Source organism: Heterocephalus glaber, unplaced genomic scaffold (assembly GCF_053883595.1).
Source record: "Heterocephalus glaber isolate CG9 unplaced genomic scaffold, H.glaber_assembly_v1.0 deba00001556, whole genome shotgun sequence".
NCBI classification, from domain to species: Eukaryota; Metazoa; Chordata; class Mammalia; order Rodentia; family Bathyergidae; genus Heterocephalus; species Heterocephalus glaber.
This window is the reverse complement of record NW_028258347.1, coordinates 1,281,237-1,303,507: the sequence shown is the minus strand read 5'-3', so window position 1 is coordinate 1,303,507 and position 22,271 is coordinate 1,281,237.

The window sequence follows — 22,271 nt, the reverse complement described above, 5'->3', positions numbered from 1 at the left end:
TGCTCTTGTTAAGCTATAAAAAAAAAAAAAAAAGGAAAAAGAATGGTGATGCTAATGATAGGAGCTGCTAAACGTGGTGGAGCTGAAACAGAGGCAGAAATTAATGTCTAGGAAGTGCCAGTTTTTCAGGACTCATGGACGATCACTGGGGTGAAGACAGCAGAACCCGCTCAGCCACTTAAGGCGGTTCCATTAGGGAGGGTTGAAGACCCAGGACTGGGTGGTCAGGTATTGGAAAGAGGGCTGGGGAGTAAGGCAGAGGGGGCACAAGGATGCTGTGGCTGCAGGGCTGGAGGGGCCTGGCAGGGTCTGCAGGGAGGTCCCAGAGGTGTGGCCCTGGGGAGGTCCCCCACCCAGGTGCACACGCGCCCCTAGATGTGACAGGTGCTCAGGGTCCGCACCACCAGGAGGGGCAAGGTTGGAAGTGCCAGGCAGAGCTGGAGCTGGGGTGCAGCTGTCCCTGCTGTCAGTGTGATGCTGGAGCCATCGATAGTAGGATGTGAGCCCCCTTTCCCACTCATGTCCCCGTTTCTCTGTAGCACCTCCGCTTGTCCCATCACTCGACCACAAGAGCCCCTGGGAAATGCAGTTTTCAGCCTCAGATGGCGTTGCAGCAGAGCATGGAGGGAGGGCATAGAGTTGCAAGTAGAAAATAACTCTGTGAGTGACAATAGAGAAACTAAGAACCTGAGCTGGGTGTGGTTGTGAATGCCTACAGCACTTGGGGTGACTGAGGCCAGAGGACTGCAAGTTCGAGGCCAGCCGGGGTGATTTAGCAAAACTTTATCTCAAAATAACTTCTTATGAAAGGCTGGGGATGTAGCTCAATGGTAGAGCACTTGCCTGAGCCCCTGGGTTCCATCCACAGTGTGTGGGGGTGTGTGAAAGGAGGAAATAGATTTCAAGCATCATGTAGAAGAGGAAGAAAATAACTAGGGAGTTCATTACATTTCTGAGGTCCAGAAGGGAAGGGAGCTCTCTCCCACCGAATGTCCTCTGCCTTTGCCTACCAGGGCCCCTTCTGGGATTCCCTCTGGTGGTGGAGGCCCTCAGAGTCAGGAGCCCGTTCCATGGAGACCCAGTCGGGCCCCAGCCACCAAGCTGGTCCCCCGGAGGAGCCCTTCCCTAGGCACAGGGACGGGCTGGGAGCTGAGGAGATGGAGTCTAAACCAGGGTAATGGGTTTTCCAGGGACTTCCGAGGAAAGCTGTTCTCAGCAGACGCTGCCTCCTCTGCCGGTCCTGCTGGGCTGTGGCACCTGTCTGGTCCGGGCGTACAGAGAGCTTTTTCAAGAGATGGAGAGACAGAAAGATGTGAAGATCTGAACATGGAACCCTATCTGAGGGGAGTTTGCACTTCTTAGTTATGTGATTTTTTTTTTTTTTTTTTGGCACCGGGGATCGAACTCGGGTCCCTGCGCTTGCGCAGCAGGCGGTGAAACCACTGAGCTAAATCCCTGGCCCCTCAGTTATGTGATTTAATAAATCCTTTTTTCTTACAACACACAAGTTGGATTTAAGTTTTAGACATTGGACTTTTACTTACATTTTCATAAATAAAATACCTTCAAAGGCAAGAGATTAGTAATTAAAAGCAAGAGCACTGAAATATACAGATCTGGGTTGAATTCTGATCCAGCCTCTAAGCGAGCATGACCTTGGACATGTTACATAAGATCTATTAAAGCCTCCCTCAATATACCCCAGGGAACTAAAGTCTGGATGCCTGCATTCCCATGTTTACCCTGGCGGAGTTCACCATAGTGAAGTCATGGAGTAAGCCCCAGTGAATGGATAACAAAAATGCGGCATTTACACAGAAGAAAGCATTACTCAGCCATAAAGAGTGAAATCAGGTCATTTGCAGGAAAATGAAGGGACCTGGAGATCAAAATAAACCAGACGCAGAAAGACAAGCATCGTATGTTTTCCCTAGTACATGGAATCTAGAAAGTACAAGATGGCATGAAAGTAGGAGAGAGTGTTACACGGGAGCGAGGAAGGCGGTGGGGAGGTGGGTGTGATCGAAATAGGTTATGCATGTGCAGGAAAAAGAAAAAGCCACGGTGACACCCAGTATGCTGTACTGTGAATATGCACGAACAGAAATATTTATTGGGAAAAACCTGCGTGAACCTCAGATTTCCCAAGTGAAGAGAGTGACAGCGCTTTCTTCTATGGTGGTGTGAAGACCAGCAGGGAGAGGGCTGCTGAAGCGCAGTCCTGGTTCTCAGCATGCTCGAGACAACATTAGCCACTATCATCTTTATTCCATGAGCCAGGTGCTCCCTGGAGAATGAAAAGACATCAGGAGTCATCGATCGGCTGTGTCATTCAGGGTCCAACCCAGAAATAGAGGTGACTGAGTGTTAGAAGGGGTCGTTTCATATAAGAAATTGAGAACAAGCTACAGGCAGACAGCTAGACACCCCCAAAGCAGGCCAGACTAAACTGCTGTCATCGCCAGGCTTGGGAGACTTGGGGTGTCCAGTCAAGGCTGGCCCAAGCTGGGCTTGTCCACTGGAATCCAGAATCATGAGAGGCGAAGCCTCTGGGCATGGTGCTGGTGTGGCCCTATAAACCCAGCTACTCAGGAAGATCATCAATTTGAGGCCAGTCTGAGCAACTTAGCAAGATCCTGTGTCCAAAAAAAAAAAATTAGTGAAGCATTAGGGATGCAGCTCAGTGGTACACCGCCGGTCAGGCTGCTCAGCACTCCCACTTCTGGCTCAGTGGCTGGACTCTGCAATCCTCAGAGAAGTGAGCTGGTGGGGTGTGAATCACCGCGGATGACGGCCAGAATCTCCGGCTGGCAGGAATGCCAAGAATCTTCTGCACGTTTGGGGTCCCCTTCTGCTGTTTGTGCAGCTGGAAACTGACCCCTCTGGGGCTGCGGGCTCACCCTGGTCTGTGAGGTCCGGGAGAACCATAGTTTGCTTGCTCTGAGCCGTAACTGGCTCCCCGCCTCCAACCTGGGTAGCTTTCTCCTCCTGTCACATTTTCTTCCTTCTTATGAAGTTTTCAGGAGTTCTTTGCATCCCTCCCCTCCTCATTATGCCCCATGTGTGGAGGTTTTCTAATCAGCATTCTCTGAACAGACCCTGCATTGTGCAAATTCGGCAGGAAATTGCTCACTAGCGACCAGGTAGAAAACGGTCAAGATTAAAGGCATTCCTGGGCAGTTCCGCTCTCTCTGCGGCCGGCCGGCCGGGCCATGTGTCTCTTTCCAGGTACAAAGAGCCACCTGTTTTTGTGATAAAAGGAAGCCAAAGTAAGCAGGACTTTCGGAATTGCGTCCTCAAATATTTAGGCTTACAAAATACACCTGGTTCTCGTCTCTCCCCACAAATCTCTAACCCCATCAGCTGGACCATGGCTTCTTGTTTTCCAACCTGCAGCTCCCCTGAGTGTTACAAATTCATCGATCTAAAGTAGTATTACTCTCCCTCACCTTGCAGGGATCTTAGCAAATGACAGAGCAGATGGAATACAATTTCACCTTTCCCCAAACTGTCTGATAGAATGCTGAAAAGTGACAGAATGAGAACTGACCTGAGACAAAAGGGAGGAAGACCAAAATGAGTGGATGCAGAACGCGGACATTTGGCTAGGCCTGGCAGCGCAGGCCTGCAATCCTAGCACTCCAGGGGCTGACGCAGGAGGGCTGCCGCAAGTTCAAGGCCAGCCTGGACTACATAGTGAGACCCTGGCTCAAAAAACAAACCAAACTGGGCCTGGGATTTAGCTCAGTGGTTCCGCGGCCTGCCTCGCAAGTGCAAGGTCCTGAGTTCGAGTCCCAGTACCAAAAACAAAACAAAACAAAAAAACCAAACACAACCAAGAAATGGGTAAGTGTCCAAAGGGGAAAAAAACAAGAATGAAATAATTGATTGTCTATTATTGGATAGAAGCTAGTGGCTGTAAGACTTGTGTAAAAAATTACAATGAAGTCCAAGCAAATTGCCTTCCCATGTTCCTTACCATCGCTTGAAAATAACCCCGAGGCAATATTGCCAGATACTTTGGCAGGATTATCAGATACAGATGTTCTCTTCTAGCTGATGGGTAGATTAATGGTTCTTATGTATGGATACTGTTGACCCTGACTTTTTTAATGGATTCTACAGAAAGCATGCTTTGAAATTCTCACATGACCCAGAGCTGGCAGAGAGTTAATACACTGCTTCTGTCACTTTCTGCACCAAAACCAAGCGAGGATGAGGCGAGTAGGACCAGGAAGGAGGGAGCACCGAGTTGTTCACCTGTGGAGGGAAAACCTCTGAATCATTCTCAGGAGAAAACTGCCTGATCTGGAACAAGGAGAGATGAGAGAATTCTGCTCATCCACAAGGTTGGCAGCTTCTGATCTCAAGCATATGTAGATTTCCTTGGGAGTTTAAGTGCACTGGGGTAAATGCTGCCACCAGTTGTGCATGGCTCCCCACTAGGGATGACAGGGTGGCCTGGAGCCTGACCCTTTTGTGGCTTCATTGTGAAATCTCTTCATCCAGTGACTGGAATCCTAGGCACAAGCCTTAATTTTCAAAGCAGTTGCTCCCTGGGCATCACAGGAAATGCCATGCCCAGTGCCTGCTGACATCGCTGTGGCGTCTTCAGGGAGCGCTGCTTCCAGGCTGCCCTTCATTCAGGGAAACAAACATCCCGATGTCTCCCTCGGGTTCTGCTGGCTGACACCCTCGCACCCCCCTGCATTCGGGCGCACAGACAAAGACATGGCCCCACATTTCTGCTCCGATGCTGACTGCACTGCCCAGGTTTCCCGGCGACCCAGGCTGGTGTGCTGAGCACCAGGTGACAGGGATGGCGCTGTAACCTCGACCAGGAGCGCCTCAGGGACAGGCTACAGTGCAGCAGCTCGCCCTGTGCAGGAGCCCCAAGGGCGGCCAGCAGCACAGGGCGTCATGTCCACGCAGAGGAGCTGGCTGCAGAGAACCAAACTGGAATATGGGAGAAGGGGAGTGAAGGAAAGCCCGGTCTGTCACGGAAGGGAGACGGGCACCGGCCGCTGTGCCTGAAAGGATGGCTGTGAACGTCCCGAGAGGACCTGCCACGGTCCAGGAAGTGGCAGAGGCAGCAGCATCTGGGCTGCTGTCCCGGGGCAGGCGGAGTCGGCACACGCCCGTGGCCATGTGGCGGCCCCTCGGGAGGCCTCTTGGCTGAGGCCAAGCGCACAGGGCAGATGCAGCTGGTCTTGGAAGGGAGCGCTGACTTCCTAGAAGCAGCAATGAACCGGCAGGGTCTGCAGCCCTGGAGCCGAGCGAGTGGGCAGTGCCGGCGTCGGGGGCAGCCTTGGAACAGCCGGAAGCACAGCTGGCAGGAGAGGCCAGGCCGAGGGACGCAGCTGGCTGAGAAGCATGCTGCCCGCTGCCCCCCTTTCCGGAAATACAGGGACCCTTGTATTGAGCACAGAGCAAGAGCAAGACTGTGTATCAGTTTATCTCCACTTAAGAGAATATACTTTGTTGTGAAGAAATGAACGGCTGTTGTCAGGAGTCGCTTCCGGAGAACGATCTGTTAGCGCGCTGTTGCTGGATGGATACCGACACCCGCCCATAGCCTCTCCCACATGCCAGTCCTCGAACTTCCGGCTCTTTAACCATGCTTCATCCTCTTCAGATTTAGTCTGAAGGACAGCCACTGTCCTTTTCAGCACTGTTGGAGAAGGCACGAGAGATCCATCCGGACAGGGACACCGGGACACGGCCTTCCAGGACTCCTGCGGCTCCAGCGTGCCCAGGACACAGCTCAGAGTCTCACCTGCTCTGGCCGGAACTCAGGCATCGAGAGGTAGAATCCTGCAGCGAGCTGTGCTGAGCAGGGGTGTGTAGGCAGTGGTGGCGAACCTCCGGCACGCGTGCCACGGCGGTTTGTTTGTCGCCCTGAAAACCCTGAAAGGTTCGCCACCCTTGTCTCAAGCCTTGGTTTCTCAAGCACACACCGTTTTCCTGGTCACTGCTCCCCAGATGGTGAAAGGAAAGCTCAGCAGGGTTCAGTGCTGCTCTCCTGAGCTGCACCCTGCCGTGCCCATGAGCATCCAAAGCCCTGATCTTGGGGAGATGGGAGAGAAAGGCCCTGTATCAGCATCTAAAGTAACAAGGCCGGGATGCAGCTCAGTCAAAGGCCCTGAGTTCAATCCCCAGGATCACAAAAATGCCAACAAAAAACCAACAACAAAACACACAGAGACTCGAAACAGGATGGGTCAGCGTGTACGGCTGCTCCCCTCGGAGAAGGGAGGGAGGTGGCAGAGCAGAGACCTCCCGCATCCGGGCATGAGCCCACCGGGTCACTCCAGAGCTCCAGCTCTATACTGTGGGAACCACAGGCATCCGCATTCCCAACAAACTCCGCTTCTCCTGCTCCAGTGAGATTAGACATTGAAGTAGGATTTTAAAAATTATTAGTTCATTTAAAAATAGTATTAACTAAGCCATTATATGTTAAAAATAAGAACATTAATGAAAAATGGTTATATTTTCTGAAACAAAAATTTTAGTGAAATACTGGCATTATTTTATATTTTTTGAAATCTCTTAATATTTAGATTAATAAACCAAGTGTGGTGGCACAGACCTGTGATCCCAGCACTCAGGAGGCTGAGGCAGAAGGATTGGTTTGAGTTCAAGGCCAGCCTGGGCTACATAGTGAGACCCTGTCTCGAACAAACAAACAAACAAAAAAGCTCAGTGGAAGTTGGTGGTTTGCCCTCTCTGCTTTCAGATTCAACCCTGAGCCCCCTGGAACCCCACCGCACATGTGGGAAAAAGCATGAGGACAGCAGGTGACCCTGGGGGATCGGGAAGGGCAGGGAACAGTGAAAAGAAGGAAGAGGCGTCGCGTGCATGTAACAGCTCCCCACGATGCCTGTGATCATTAGGTACTGCAAACCAGGACTAAGAAAATCCAAATACCTTGCTGTCGCACTCTCCCTGAAAGTGCCCTGGGGACCCCAAGTTCCCTGGCACGAGCTCTGAGAACAGACGCCTGTAACCCGGGCAGGAGAGGGAAGAGCCCGGGGAGGGGCGAGACCGGAAGGCTCGGCTCCACCCACCTGGGGGCAACTCAGCCCCACGCCCAGAGGGGCCCAGGGGCTGACATGTGCTAGACAAGCACTCTACCTAACACGGAGCTGCATCCCCAGCCCTTTTAAAATTTTATTTTGAGACAAGGTCTCACTAAATTGCTCAGGCTGGCCTCAAACGTCTGACGCTCCTGCCTCAGCCTCCCAAATAGCTGGGATAACAGGCATGTGCCACCACACCCAGCAAGCTGCCTTGTCTCTGTTTCTGCCCCAAAGAAAAAGCATGAGTCTTTGAGATAAATCCCCACTCACAGAAGCCTCCACCGTTTATCTACTGGAAAGCAGTATAAGGCGATTCTTGCGTTCCCTCTCCTGCTCTGCCCCTATAATTCAGCACCCCAGGAAAAATGCAAGGAATGTGCAGCTTGCAAGTTTACAGACGACAGTTCTCAGATACCTCTGGGGTTTACCTGTCCAATGTTTCATCACCTTCCATAAAAATAGCCCTTAAATGTACGTGTGCAGAATACTTGGATTTTCATTAGATTTCAGAGAATTTTGTGGTACGTACTTAGAGGGGATGCTACAAGTTGGCATTCACCTTTTATGTCCCTCAGTGCTGCATAGTTTTTCATTGCTTTGTCTGTTTCCCCAGAGATGACCGTATGGCAGCAACGGTATCTGACGTTCCTTCAGATCTCCACAGTACTTAAAACAATGTGTTGGCCACAGTGTAGGTGTTAAACAGTGCATATTGGGTTTTTTTTGTCTGTTTGGCTGGTTTTGCTTTTCTTTGTTTGAGACAGGGTCAAGCCCAGACTGGCCTTGAACTCTCAGTGATCCTTCTGCCTCAGCTTCCCAAGTGTTGGGATTACAGGTGTGCGCCACCACACCCAGAAACAATGCTGATGTTTACAGCATCTAGAACAGATGGGTAGAGTCAGGCTGGGAAGCGGGCAATCTCTTTTGAAATCCTTCACCAAAATGGAGTTAAAAGAGCGGCTCAACAGTAAGAAAATGAAAAAGCTGATTGAAAAGTGGACGAAAGACCTGAACAGTCACCTCAGCGATGAAGATATCCATATTGCAAATAAGCATATGAAAGAGATGCTGAACAGCATATGTCATGGAATTCAAGATTAACGCAGGAAGATGTCACTCCACATCCTGGGAACCGCGGAGCGCAAGGCGAGGACAGCCCCGTGCTGCGAGGAGGCGGAGCCACAGGAGCTGCACTGGCTGGGACAGAGAGGGACTTGGCCACGCCGGAAGACCGCGGGCAGCTTCTCACACAATTAAACGTGTTCTCAGCACAGCATCCAGCGATCAGACTCTTGTGCTCACCTGCTGGAGTCAAAAAGTTACATCCACGAAAAATCTGCACACGAAGGCTTCCAGAAGCTCTATTCGTATTGGACGCAGGGCCAGGGATTTAGCTAAGTGGTTCCAGCGCCTGCCTCGAAAGCGGAAGGACCCAAGTTCGATCCCCAGTACCAAAAAAAAAAAAAAACAAACCAAAAAACATATTGGATGCAGCCATGACACCCTCCAGTAGCTCGGAGAACAAATTGACTAGTCCATCTAGATCATGGACTATCGTTTGGCCCTAAAAAGATAGGAGCCGTCAAGCCTGAAAAGACAGAGGAAACAGATGCACGTTACTGAGTGAGAGAAGCCGGTCTAAACAGGCTTGCAGTCACATAGCATTCCAACCGTGTGACATTCTGAAAAAGGCAGAGCTATGGGACAGTGACGGGCCATGGGTTCCCAGGGCTTGGGAAAGCCAGGTGAGTAGGAATAGCACAGAGGATTTGTGGGGCCTCGACACTGTCACGGTGGGCAACGTTGAGATAGTTTGTCCAGAGCCTCAGGATGGGCAGCATCGGAGCGACCCGAACACAGACTGCGGTGCTCCGCGACTCTGACTGCCAGCGTAGTTCATCAGGGGCAGCAGGTGCACCACTCTGATGGGGATTTTGATGGTGTGAGGGGCCGCTTGTATTTGGGGCCTGGAGTGTATAAAAAAGCTCTGCATCCTCCATACAATTTTTCCATGAACCTGAAGTTGCTCTAAAAAAAAAGTCTATTTTAGAAATGGGTATGACTGGTAGATAGCGCTGTGTTGACAAGGGTCCCCGTGACCTCACGGCCCTGGTGCCGAGACCACGTTGGCTGCGGCCAAACGCAGAGCCACTATGCGTGTGACCTGGCGGGTGTCACAGAAGCTTCCCCGCGTTTGTTCCAGGGCTTCAGTATCCAATTGGTCTCCATGGAATCTCAGACGGGAAAAGCGTTAGCTCGTCCCTCCCCGGGAGCGGCCATCGGGCCCCGTGAGCACAGCAGACTTCCCCCGGATCTCATGCTGAATAGCACCCTGAGTGCCTAAACCCTGTCCCCCCAGCTGGACAGAGCACCAGGGACCCAGATGTCTCTGCCCACATCAGCGTCACCGTGGCCTGTTCCTCTGCTACTCATCTGCTGCACACAAGCCGGAACCCAGCTGCGTGGAAGGAGCTTATCAGAGGGCTCCATGTTTGCATTCTTAGAGGATTTCAGGACTGAGAGTTGTCTCATGTGACAGACACTCTGGATCGGAGGATATGTGTCACTTTCAAGGAGCTGGCTGTTAAATCAGTTCAGAAGCCTTCATCAGCAAATAATAGATAGCAACTCAGTATGACTTACACAATAGGAAGGTTTATTCTCCCTCTTAACGGGAAGTTCCGAAGGAAGGGCTGATTCAGGATGAGTTAATTCAGGGGCTCAACTGCATCATCAAGGACGCAGATTTTTTTATCCTCATTTTCTGTGGTTCTTCGGGTTTCTGCTTTGTTCCCAGCCACAGCCTCACCTGGTCCTAGTGCCTCCTTTGGCTGCCACAATATCTTCTAGAGGAAGATGAGGGTCATTTCCTGCATCACCTCCTTCTCAAAGGAAGAGTCTGTCTCAGAAGCTGCTATTCCCTGACTCTCATAGCCAGAAGGGGGTCACATGCTCTACTCCAACACAGTCCTGAACCCGGGGAGCAAGATAACCACGATGGCTGAGATGCATCAGAACAACTCTGGGCCCGGCTCTCCCTGTGTGACAGAATCTCTTTTCTGCTCCCATGGACGGAGGAGACCAGAGGCAAGCTGGATGGTCTGGGGGCTCCTGGGCTTCCCTAGGAAAACGTTCCCCTCCAACTCACCAGGACTGCTTTTGTTCTGAGATTCCTGGGCTTTCATCAGAAGCAGAATCCAAGTGGCACCTCGGGCTGCTGGGAAGACATTTTCCCTCCCCCTTGACAGATTCTTGGACAGTAGACGGCCAGTCAGACAGGGAGTTCCTTGGGTCTGAGCCCAGCGGGTGAGTGATCAAAGGCACTTGGCCTGGACGCTAGGAGCCAGGTCCAGCGTGTCTAATCCAGTTCCAGTTTCTGCTGGACCCACAGGAATCCTAGACCTCAGCACACCCAGGATGATGAGCTACACACTTAATTCTTCAGCCTATTTAACTCATGTGGCTGTGAGTCACTGTTAATATGTTCAACAGATATGCTGGTTTCCAACCTGCTGATTCTGAGTGAGGGTTTTAATTATTTTTCTTAGTGATTTCCTCCAGTCTGCATACCAGCAGTCAGGCTTGGCGAGCAAAGCATCTTGAAATATTTATCTTTGAGTTCGGTACAGGATGGAGACATGTCAAACATTCCTAAGATCCCCTCCAGAGACACAGGTCATTTGTCCAAGTGAAACTCTAAACCAGGAGGCAAGGCCACTGTATATGCCATACATTAATGTCATATATGGAACAAATGAAAATGCATATGCCATGTTCCAAAAACAAGCAAATTGTGTCATTTACAAAATTGAAAAATGAAAGGAAATTTTTATCTGGGGAGCAATACTTTTGAAAATTCCAGAATGATATTAAAGACAATGAAATTCATCAAAGTGATTATCTTCATTTATTTATGTATATGTAATTGAAATATACCTTGATTAGCTGAAGTGTCAAACAAGTAATAGAAGTTTGCAAAACCTCCATATCGTTTACGTATATTACATGCATGGCCCAATTGCACAGTGTAGCTCTGTGACTTTTCTTTTTGGGCATTACAGCGCTCTCAGATTTCACTGCATTCTGGTACCTGAATTCTTTAGCTCCTCTTAGGGCCTGTGCTCAGGAACTCAGCCTCCCCGCCACTCTGCACCCGAACTGAGGAGAGACGTTTCTCCACAGTGTTTGGTCTTTCCAGGATCCTGAGGACCCTCAAAGCCAGGCGTCACCCTCCTTCCAGTTTGGGGGTGTGGTGCCCCTTCTTCCCCTTTGCATTAAAGACAGACACTTTGCAGTGCAGTGAATCAGTGGTAGAGCAGCTACCCAGCATGTGTGAGGTCAGCACACACGACAAGCAGAACCCAAATGCCTTTGGCCCGCTGGGTGCCGGTGGGATAACTGGACCAGGGACCGGGAGGCAGGGGGCTTCGGCTCCGGGAAACAGCCAGGCAGCAGGGCCATCTGGAAACACAGTGAGCCGTTCTTTCTCCAGGACGCCAGCACTAACCAAATGTGCCAGCTGAGACTGCCAGCCCAGGCTTGCTGCAGTTGGCTTCTTAACAGGCCGAGAGTTTTCCTGGAGGCCACTGGCCTGCCGTGAGAGGGGCCCAGGGGAGCTCTGGGTTCGTCGTGACCTTTCTAGGTAAAGCGTGGCGTTTACTCAGGTGAATTCGATCTTGGAACAGGCAGGAAAGAAATGCAGCTACCAGCTGGACAGTTTTACAGCTGCTAGTACTTTGAGAAAATGATGGTGAAGATATTAAGGTGTTTTATTCTTTCCTGAGTTTAGGAAAAATTTTTGAAATCTCTACTGATTTCATGCTACTCAACATATTCAAAATGAAATAGTGTATTTATAAACACAAATGTTAAATGTTTGGCTTAATAGACTCTGCAGTAGGTGTGGTAAAATCCAGTGTAAGTGAAAATAAGTAGGAAATATTTAAAATGTATAAATGAAGATCAGCTATGGCATGTGTTTAGAAAATAATTTATTTGAAGAACTTTCTCTAGTTTTTACCAAGATGTCAGTAGGTTCATGTTCCCCTACCTCTTCCTTTTGTGGTGGGAAACTAGAAAACCTCTCTTCAAAATTTTTCTTTTTTTTCTTGTAGGGATGGAAGAGCAAAACAGAGCTGGCTGCAAAAGTTAGTCACGTTAACAATCATTTTCCATCTGTTTTTATTTCTATTTGATATTTGCTGTGAGGAGCCTTCCCTCCTTTCCTTGTACCTCCTCCAGTGCCTCTCCCGGAATGGTCATCTTGAGCTTTACCAGACCAACATCCACTGCCGTCCAGCAGGGCCCAGGGTGCTCGGTCACTTGGGCTTGACCTTTAACACCCCCACCCCCGGTATGGACATGTCAAGTGACCCTCTGCACAAGGCAGAGCACATGGCTGCTCAGACCCTCACCATCTGGGATCAAAGCCTGGACTTGGGTGTGGGCAGGGAGATGCTCAGCATTATGCTTTCCAAGCAGCAAAGCATGGCTGCTTGTGGTTATTACAAATTACAGCTTTCATTTCCTGAGGGTACTGGGGCCGGCCTGGGTGAGCTCAAACTTTCCAGCAGCAGACACGAGACACACCCATCGGGTGGCCCATTTTGGAGAAGATGAGGCTGCAGAAGCAGGAAACTTGATTTTGATGGTGAGTGGCAATTGGAGGCTGGTTTTGATCTCGTTTGACCAGGAAAGTTTGGGGACGAGCCCTCTCAGGGCCAGGAAAATGTAACGGTGATGAGCCCCATGGTGTTTGGACCCTCGTGAGAGGTGGCATTCTGCAAAATGCTGTCCAGGACTTAGTGCCCACTTCAGAGTGAGATGTTGTCTAACCAAATCTCCGCTGCTGTCAGCTGTGGCCACACTCATGCCAACTTGGTTACTGTAAATGTAAATCCAAAGGCACTTTGTAACTTAAGTCAACTTTCTTGATTGAAAAATGCTATGTAATTCGTACAAAAATTAATGTCACCTCTTTTTGAAGCAGCAGGCTCTTTTTGCATCAAAGACTCTGGTCCCATGAAAAAGGAAAACTGCTTTCTTTTGAATTAGACAATATTTTTGATGTTTGCTATTAAAAAGGAATGCTTTTGAAATTCAGCCTCGCTGAGTACAAGTGCTGAAGCCTGCGTTGAGAAGTCACTGAGAATGTAGGTGGAGGTAGATGCCCATTTTTATCCTAATAAACCACTAGCAACGCCAATCCAGCAGTGTATTAAATAATACATTGAAATCAAGGAAGATTGCATTATACTGGGACTGCCGAGCGCCTCACACTGGAGATCAATGGCTCCTATGGCTCCTTCTCCTGGCCCAGTGTGCTCCGGGCTACGTTTCACCGCCCCTCAGGTGTTGACTGCAGATTGGTGCTGAATCCTCGCAAATGCACCACAGCTGGGACGTGTGCTGCTGCCAGCTCTGGCCCATGAACCTGTTTCCTAAGAGATCTTCCTTTACGAGAGAGGAGGGAGTATTGGACGGAAGGGCTGAAAGTCCTCAGAAGGCGCTGTAAGCATATCTGCTGCCTCACACGGGGGCAGCAGCCGGACCACTGCCGTGGGCCTGGGGACTGCTGGCAATGGCACAGCCTACTGACTAATATCAATAGCAGAAGGGTATCTTACTAAATTCATCCCAATGTTAGATTTTTAAAATATGTAAACTGGATTTGGACTCTTTAATTCATTAAATACCTACCTTATATCAAACACCAGCATTGTTCTCGGTGATGAAGTTTTTTTTTTTGTATTAAATTCTTTTATTGGTACATTGTAGGTATACAACACAATTACATTTCTCATTGGGAATTGTACCTTTACATAATGCATCTGGGTTCTTATTTTTTGCTCATTCCTAGCCCTCCCTTCATGCCCTCCACCCTTCCCTATTTACAAAGACTTTATTTCCATTTTTTCCATTTCTCATCATTTTTCCTTTCCCTTCTTTCCTTTCCCCTGCCCCTCCCACTACCCCTACCCCTTTGGACCTTTTCTTCCTATTTTACATTATCGATTATTCATTCTAATCATTGGTACATTTTAGGTATACAATATAATGACATTCATCATTGGAAATTTGCACCTTTACATAGTCTTTCCTGGTTCTTATTTTTTCACCCTTGCCCAGCCCTCCCTTCAACCCCTCCAGTCCTCCCTATTTACAAAGATTTTGTTCCTATTTTTCCATTTTCTCATATTAATCCCATTCCCTTCTATCCTTTCCCCTGGCCCTCCCACTTCCTTCCCCTTTGCCCCTTTTCTTCCTATTTCACATTACCTATTATACATTTAGTCCTTATTTACACTTTCAGTTTCTCACACCAGAGAAACTATTCAGTATTTACACATGTGTGTCCTATTTATTTCACTTAAGAGTATCGCCTCAATGTGCATCCACTTAGCTATAAATGTCTCTAATTTCTCATTTTTTATGGCTGAGTAGTACTCCATTTTATTAAAAAACCACATTTTCTTTATCCAGTCTCCAGTTGATGGGCATTTGGGCTGTTTCCAAGTTTTAGCTATTACAAACTGTGCTGCTATGAACATGGGTGCACATATATCACTGTGGTATGATTCTTTTAATTCTTTGGGGAAGAGCCCCAGCAGTGGAATAGTGGGGTCAAATGGGACTTCCAGTCCTAGTTCTTTGAGGTATCTCCATAATGATTTCCACAGTGCTTGCACCAGTCTACACTCCCACCAGCAGTGGAGCAGGGTTCCTCTTTCCCCACAGCCCAGCCAGCATTGGTTATTGGTTGATTTCATGATAGCAGCCATTCTTTCTGGAGTGAAGTGGAATCTCAGCGTTGTTTTCATTGGCATCTCTCAAATGACCAGTGATATTGAGCATTTTTTCATGTATTTATTTGCTATTTCTACTTCTTTGTCTGAGAAATGTCTGTTCATTTCAGATGCCCATTTTTGGATTGGGTCTTTAAATTTGGGAGGTCTGATCTTTTTAAGTTCTTTATAGATTTGAGATAGTAGACCTTTGTCTGAGGAAGAGCCGATGAAGATTTTTTCCCACATTGTGGGTTGTCTCTTCACACTGCTGGTGGTTTCTCTTGCTGTGCAGAAGCTTTTTAATAAGAAGAGATCCCGTTTGTTGATTGTTTGTCCTAGTTCACGGGCAACTGAGGTTTTGTTCATAAAATCTTTTCCTACACTGTTGTCTTCAAGGGTTCTACCTAACTCTGTTCCAACTGGTTCAGAGTTTCTATTTTAATATTTAGATCTTTAATCCATTTTGATTTTAGTTTAGTGCATGGTGAGAGATATAGGTCTAGTTTTAATCTTTGGCAAGTTGAAGCCCAATTTTTCCAGCACCATTTATTAAAGAGGCTATCTTTCCTCCAGTGAGGGTGTTTGGCTCCTTTGTCGAAGATGAGATGGCTGAGTGTGTCTGGCATTGTTTCTGCATCTTCTAATCTGTTCCACTGGTCCTCAAGTCTGTTTCTTTGCCAGTACCATGCTGTTTTTATCACAGTAGCTTTGTAGTAGAGTTGCAGGTTGGGGATTGTGATACCGCCTGCCATGTCTCTGTTACCTAGAATTGCTTTTGGTATTCTGGGTCTCTTCTTGTTCCAAATGAATTTTTGGATTGTTTTCTCGAGGTCTGTGAAGTATGCTTCTGGGATCTCAATTGGAATTGCATTAAATCTATATAGCAATTTTGGAAGTATGGCCATTTTCACTATATTAATCCTTCCTACCCAGGAGCAGGGGATGTCTGTCCATTTTCTGATATCATCTTCAATCTCTCTTTTCAGAATGCCATAGTTTTCAGAGAAGAGGTCTTTGATTTCTTTCGTTAGGATGATTCCTAGGTATTTCAGTTTTTTGGATGCTATTGTGAAAGGAATTATTTGCCCTATTTCTCTCTCAGTGAGTCTGTCATTGGTGTAGAGGAAAGCTATTGATTTTTGTGTGTTAACCTTGTAACCAGCTACTTGACTGAATTTGGTTATTAAGTCTAGAAGGCTTTTGGTGGAGTTCTTGGGGTCTTCTATACAGAGTATCATGTCATCTGCAAATAATGACAATTTGACTTCTTCATTACCTATCTTTATTCCTTTTATTTCTTTCTCTTGTCTAATTGCTGTGGCTAATGTTTCCAGAACTATATTGAACAAGAGTGATGATAGTGGACATCCTTGTCTTGTTCCTGATTTTAGTGTGAAGGATTTCAGTTTTTGACCATTTAGTATGATATTGGCTGTTGGTTTTTCATAGATGGCTTCTATCAGTTTGAGGTAGAGCCCATCTATTCCAATTTTTGTAGGGTTTTTATCATAAATGCATGTTGGATTTTGTCAAATACTTTTTCTGTGTCTATGGAGATAATCATATGGTTTTTGTCCTTGGCTCTATTGATATAGTGTATTACATTAATTGATTTTCGTATATTGAACCATCCCTGCATCCCTGGGATGAATCCCACTTGATCAGGGTGTATGATCTTCTTGATGATCTTCTGCATTCTATTTGCCAGTATCTTATTAAGGATTTTTGCATCTATGTTCATTAGTGAGATTGGCCTATAGTTCTCTTTTTCAGTTGGGTCCTTCTCTGCTTTGGGGATCAAGGTGATGCTTGCTTCCAGGAATGAATTTGGGAGTATTGCTTCCCTTTCAATTTCATTGAAGAGTTTAAACAGTAGTGGCAGCAGTTCCTCTCTAAAGGTCTTGTAGAATTCAGCAGTGAAGCCATCAGGGCCCGGGCTTTTCTTAGTTGATAAGTTTTTACTTACATTTTCAACTTCATTGGTTGATATTGGGTTGTTCAGAATTTTTAGGTCTTCTTCGTTCAACTTTGGTAATTCATATGTATCTAGAAATCTGTCCATTTCTTCTGTGTTGTCCATCTTATTGGCGTATAGGTTCTGGAAGTAGGTATTGATGATCCTCTGGATTTCTGCTGGGTTTGTTGTAATTTCACCCTTTTCATTCTTAATTGCATGGATTTGGGCCTTTTCTTTCCTTTTTCTGATAAGGTTGGCTAAGGGTTTGTCAATTTTGTTGATTCTTTCGAAGAACCAACTCTTGGCTTCATTGATTTTTTGTATCATTCTCTTAGTCTCCATTGCATTGATTTCTCCTCTGATATTTATAATTTCGTCCCTTGTATGAGCTTTGGGGTTGTCCTGCTCTTCTTTTTCTAGAAGCTTGAGGTTCAGCATCAGGTTGTTTAATTGGGCTCATTCTGTTTTCCTAATATGCATATTCACTGCTATGAATTTCCCTCATAAGACTGCTTTCATTGTGTCCCATAGATTCTGATATGTTGTATTGTCATTGTCATTTAATTGAAGGAACTGTCTGATTTCTTCTGTAATTTCCTCTGTGACCCATTGGTTATTCAGAAGTGTGTTGTTCAATTTCCATGTGTTTATGAAATTTTTTGAGTTTCTTTTGCTATGGATCTCCAATTTCATCGCACTATGGTCTGACAATGTACAGGGGATAACTTCACTTCCTTTCACTTACTTAAACATGTTCTATGTGAGTATGTGGTCTGTTTTTGTGAATGACCCATGTGCAGCTGAGAAGAATGTGTATTCTGATTTTGTGGGGTGGAAGACTCTGTAAACATCTGTTAAGTTCATTTATTCAAGAGTTTGATTGAGTTCTAGTATTTCATAACTTATTTTTTGTCTAGTTGATCTATCTATTTGTGACAGTGGGGTGTTGAGGTCCCCCACTACAGTTGTATTAGTGCATATATGACTTTTCATGTCTGTTAGTATTTGTTTTATATAGTTGGGTGCACTAGTGTTTGGTGCATAGATATTTATGATTGTCATCTCTTCCTCTTGGATTGTTCCCTTTACAAGGATGTACTGTCCTTCTTCATCTCTCTTAATCAGTGTTGGTTTGAAATCTACTTGATCTGCCAAGAGGATAGCTACTCCTGCTTTTTTTTGGGTTCCTGTCTCATGGAGTATTGTTTTCCACCCTTTAACTTTCAGTCTATGAGTTTCCTTTTGAATTAAGTGTGTTTCTTGTATGCAGCATATTGTTGGATTTTGCTTCTTGACCCATTCTGCCAGTCTATTTCTTTTGATTGGTGAATTGAGACCATTAGCATTTATGGTTATAACTGAAACACATTGACTTGTCATTGCCATGACTTTTTCTTTTTGTTGGGTTCTCCCTCTTTACATTTAATTTCTTGTCATGTCAGATGGGTTCATTCTGCTTTGCTTCCTGGGGTTGTGATCCTCAATGTCTATTCCTAGGATATTGTGTAAAATTCTTTGGAGTGCTGGTTTGGTATTCACGAAGTTCCTCAGGGGCTCTTTGTCATGAAAGTATCTTATTTCTCCATCAATTTTGAAAGATAGTTTTGCAGGGTACATGATTCTGGGTTGGAGGCTATTTTCTTTTAGGGCTTGGAATCTGTCACTCCAAGCTCTTCTTGCCTTGATGGTTTGTGTTGAGAAGTCCGCTGTGATTCTGATGGGCTTTCCTTTGTATGTGATTTGTTTCTTTTCTCTGACTGCTTGTAGAACTTTGTTCTTCTGTTGTGTTTCTGGAATCTTGACAATTATATGCCTATGTGTAGAATTTTTTTGATCAAGGCTATTTGGAGTCCTATATGCCTCACTTATCTGTATGTCAAGCTCTTTTCCCCTGCTTGGGAAGTTTTCTGCCATTATTTCTGTGAAGAGGTTTTTTATGTCATCTCCACTCTCTCCTGTTTCTTCATTGAGCCCAATCAGTCTTATGTTATTCTTTTTTGCATCATCTAGCAGTTGCTGGATTGATTTCTTATGTTCCCTTATAATTTTGAAGCAATTTTTCTTTTCCTGGTCACTAATTGCAATCTTATCTTCTATATCTGAAATTCTGTCCTCACATTGGCTCATTCTGCTGTGTAGACTTTCAATAGAGTTTTTCATGTCCTGGAAATCTATTTGCATCTGTTTTATGGATTCCATTTGTTTCTTATGTTGGGATTCCATCATGTTCCTCAGCTCCTCTCTAGATTTATTAATCATGTCTTGCACTAGGGGCACAATTTCTCCTGTTATCTGAGAAATTATTTCTGATTTCATTTTCTCCAGATCCCCTTTTGTTGCCAGTTCAGTGGGTCCAGGTGGTGGAGTATCAGAGTGTTCCATGTCATTTCCCTTTGGTCTTGCTGTAGGTGATCTGGAAGTCTGGTTTTGAGACTTATTTACATGTTTTCTCATTTCAACTGGGGCAGGGGGCTGTTAGAGCCTGCAAGGATTACCTCCTCTGAGCTGGGTGACGTGGGACAGTGGCCGCGAGCAGCAGTAGGGATGGTGACCCAAAATCCCTTTCCTGTGAGCTGTGAGCACCCGGAGGGATGGTGGCCGGGAAACCCCTTCCTCTGGACCAGGAGCAGTGGGATGGTGGCTCAGAAGCCCCTTCCTCTGGGCCAGGAGCAGCGGGACAGAAGGTGGCCCAAAAGCCCTTTCCTTTGGGCTGGTAGCAGTGGGAGAGATGGTGACCAGGAAGCCCCTTCCTCTGGACCAGAAGCAGTGGGACAACGGCTCAGAAGCCCCTACCTCTGGGCTGGGAACAGTGGGACTCAGTACCTTGGTCTGGTGGTCTGGTGTCCTCTGCGTCTTTGTATTGTGGAATCAGGTGGCTGCCTGTGTGCAGCGGGGTCATTCGGTGTCATCTGCGCGACTCAGGACCTCGGTAGGGCGTGCACAGACCTGCCTGTCTGCAGTGAGGTGATTCGGCGTCTTCCGCGCAACTCAGGACCTTGGTAGGGCCTGCACAGACCTGCCTGTCTGTAGCGGGCTGATTCGGCGTGTGTTCTGCGCGACTGGGGACCTCGGTGAGGTGTGGGCAGCTGAAGTATTATAAGCATTTTTATTAAAGAAACAAGAATGTCTGCTGATAGCTATTACTGCAGCCAGCTGGAAGTTCTAGCTAAGAGATCAGAAGTGAAATCACCATTGTTTGCAGTGAAAAGATTTTCCACCGAGAAAACAGAGGAAAAATGGACTTTAAATGGTTAGAGTGATCAAGGTTCTTTCATAAAATCATCTATTAGAAAATAAAATCTAAAAACCAATGTTTTGTATATGACCTTTAAAAATAAATTAGGCATATTTAAAAAATCATAGAACAGGAAGATACTGTGAACAGAGATTTTAAAAAATACTTTGAAATTTAAAATGGTAGCCAAACAAAACTTTAATAGAAGTTTAAAAGATAGCCTTGATACATTTTCTTAGAGAAGAGAAATTCAGAGGTTGGTCAAAGGAGAAGAAAGATGAGAAAATGCAAAGGTCCACCCAGGAGCCCAGCATCGAAGATACCATCCGGGAGGCGGAGGAGGAGGGAGGCCCACGCAGGTTAAAGGATGGGTCACCGAGCTGAATGGCAAAACTAAGGGAGTAAACCAAGGCCATTTTTGTTCCGATTTCCTTCATTCTGACGTAACATTTTCTTTTCCTCCCGTTGTGTGTAGCTGTCATCAAGTTGCCCGGGCAGCTACATTTCTCAGCCTTCCCTTGTTTTCCGGGCCTGGGACCCCTTTTGAGGAGCACTGGTCGGGTGCTCAGGAGTGCGTCATTGCTGGGGCTTGTCTGATATTCTTCTCACAACCAGACTGAGGCGGTGGGTTTGGGGAGGAAGAACCCAGGGTTAAGTGGCATTCAGATCACACTTACGAAGGCTACACACGCTCCCACACCCGCTCACCTCCTATGGCAGCTTTGTGGGGTTTCTCTACTGTGAGGCCCTGTCTCCCATCCACCTCCTCCTTGGTGTGTGCAGCGGGGTCGGCCCAGGCCTCACTTGTGCCAGGCAGGCACTGGGCCGCAACTGCAGCCCCAGCCCCTGCTGTATTTGGAGGAAGTCACTGCCTGTGCCCAGACAAGGGTGGCCTCGTGCTTCCTGCTGCAGGGGGTCGGGCACAGAGCCAGGCGGCCTGACCCTCAGGAGTCGCTGCTGGGTGCTGCAAGGACGGCGGGGAGCACGGCCAGCGGATGCCACAGCTCTGCCCCCGCCGCACGCTTGCTGTCCCACCAGCCTCCAACGGGACCCTGTTGCTCTGCATCCTCACCAAAAGTTGGTCCTGCAGCTTTGTCTTTATGCTAATCACTCTAATAGGCATGTTGCATCTTACTGTTTCCAAGCTGCTATTTTTCAGTACGTGATGTATGTCTGGTAATTCAAGAGTACCGGTGAATCTTTTCATCTGATATTCATGCCGATTCTTGTTCATTCTTTTGGTGAACCAAAAAAAAAAATGCTTTTGGTATCCCTAATTGATTATAGGGTGGACACTGTGTTTCAGAAAGTGGTTGTAGGAAAAAAGAATAGCCTTTTCTTCCTCCTGAGGTTTTCTTTTGTTTCTGCCTGGTGCCTGTGGGTGACTCTAATGGCAGGGCTTGAACTTCTTGGGGTGCACCCAGATAGCCCAGATAACCAGCAGCAGGGCTGCTGTTTTAGAGGCTGTGCTTACTCCTCCACTGCAGCCCTCTGGGGTTGGCAACTCTGCAGTCTTATTAGCTTTTTCATGTTTGAGGAATGATGATGTTTTATTTCTCCCATATATTTTAGCTTCCTTTGGGGAAGAAATTACTGCAAAAAATAAAAAAGCGTTCTGACTGCTCTTTCCTTCTTCAGGTACAAAGAACCTTCTGGCTAGATGTAGTGGTGTGCATCTGTAGCCCCAGCACTTGGGAGGCTGAGGCAGGAGGAGTGCTTGAGCCCAGGAGTTCAAGGCCAGCCCGGGGAATGTCACAAGATGCTGCCTATAAAAATAAAAACTTCTGACTTATGGTGTGTCACTGATCTGAAAAATCACAGTAAAATCTTGGTTTGTGAGCACAATTTGCTCTGGAAACTTGCTTGTAATCCAAAGCATTTGTATATCAAAGTGAATTTCCCCATCAGAAATAATGAAAACTCAGATGCTTCACTCCATCTGAATGTATAGGAAAAATATTCAAGAAAAATGATTACAATACTGTAATATAAAAGAAATACAAAATATAAAGAATAAATTAAGCAGCATTTACCTTTGAAAGCCTTCGGGCTGGTGTGAGATGAAAGATGAGGGTTACTGTGTAGGACGACTTTCACTATCGCTAACGGAGCCACTGCTAGCTATTGGCTCAAGGGAATCTTTCTTTTTCTGCAACATTAACAAGGAACCTCTCCAAGGACACTTGCTTTTGCCTCCTTTGGAGGATTCT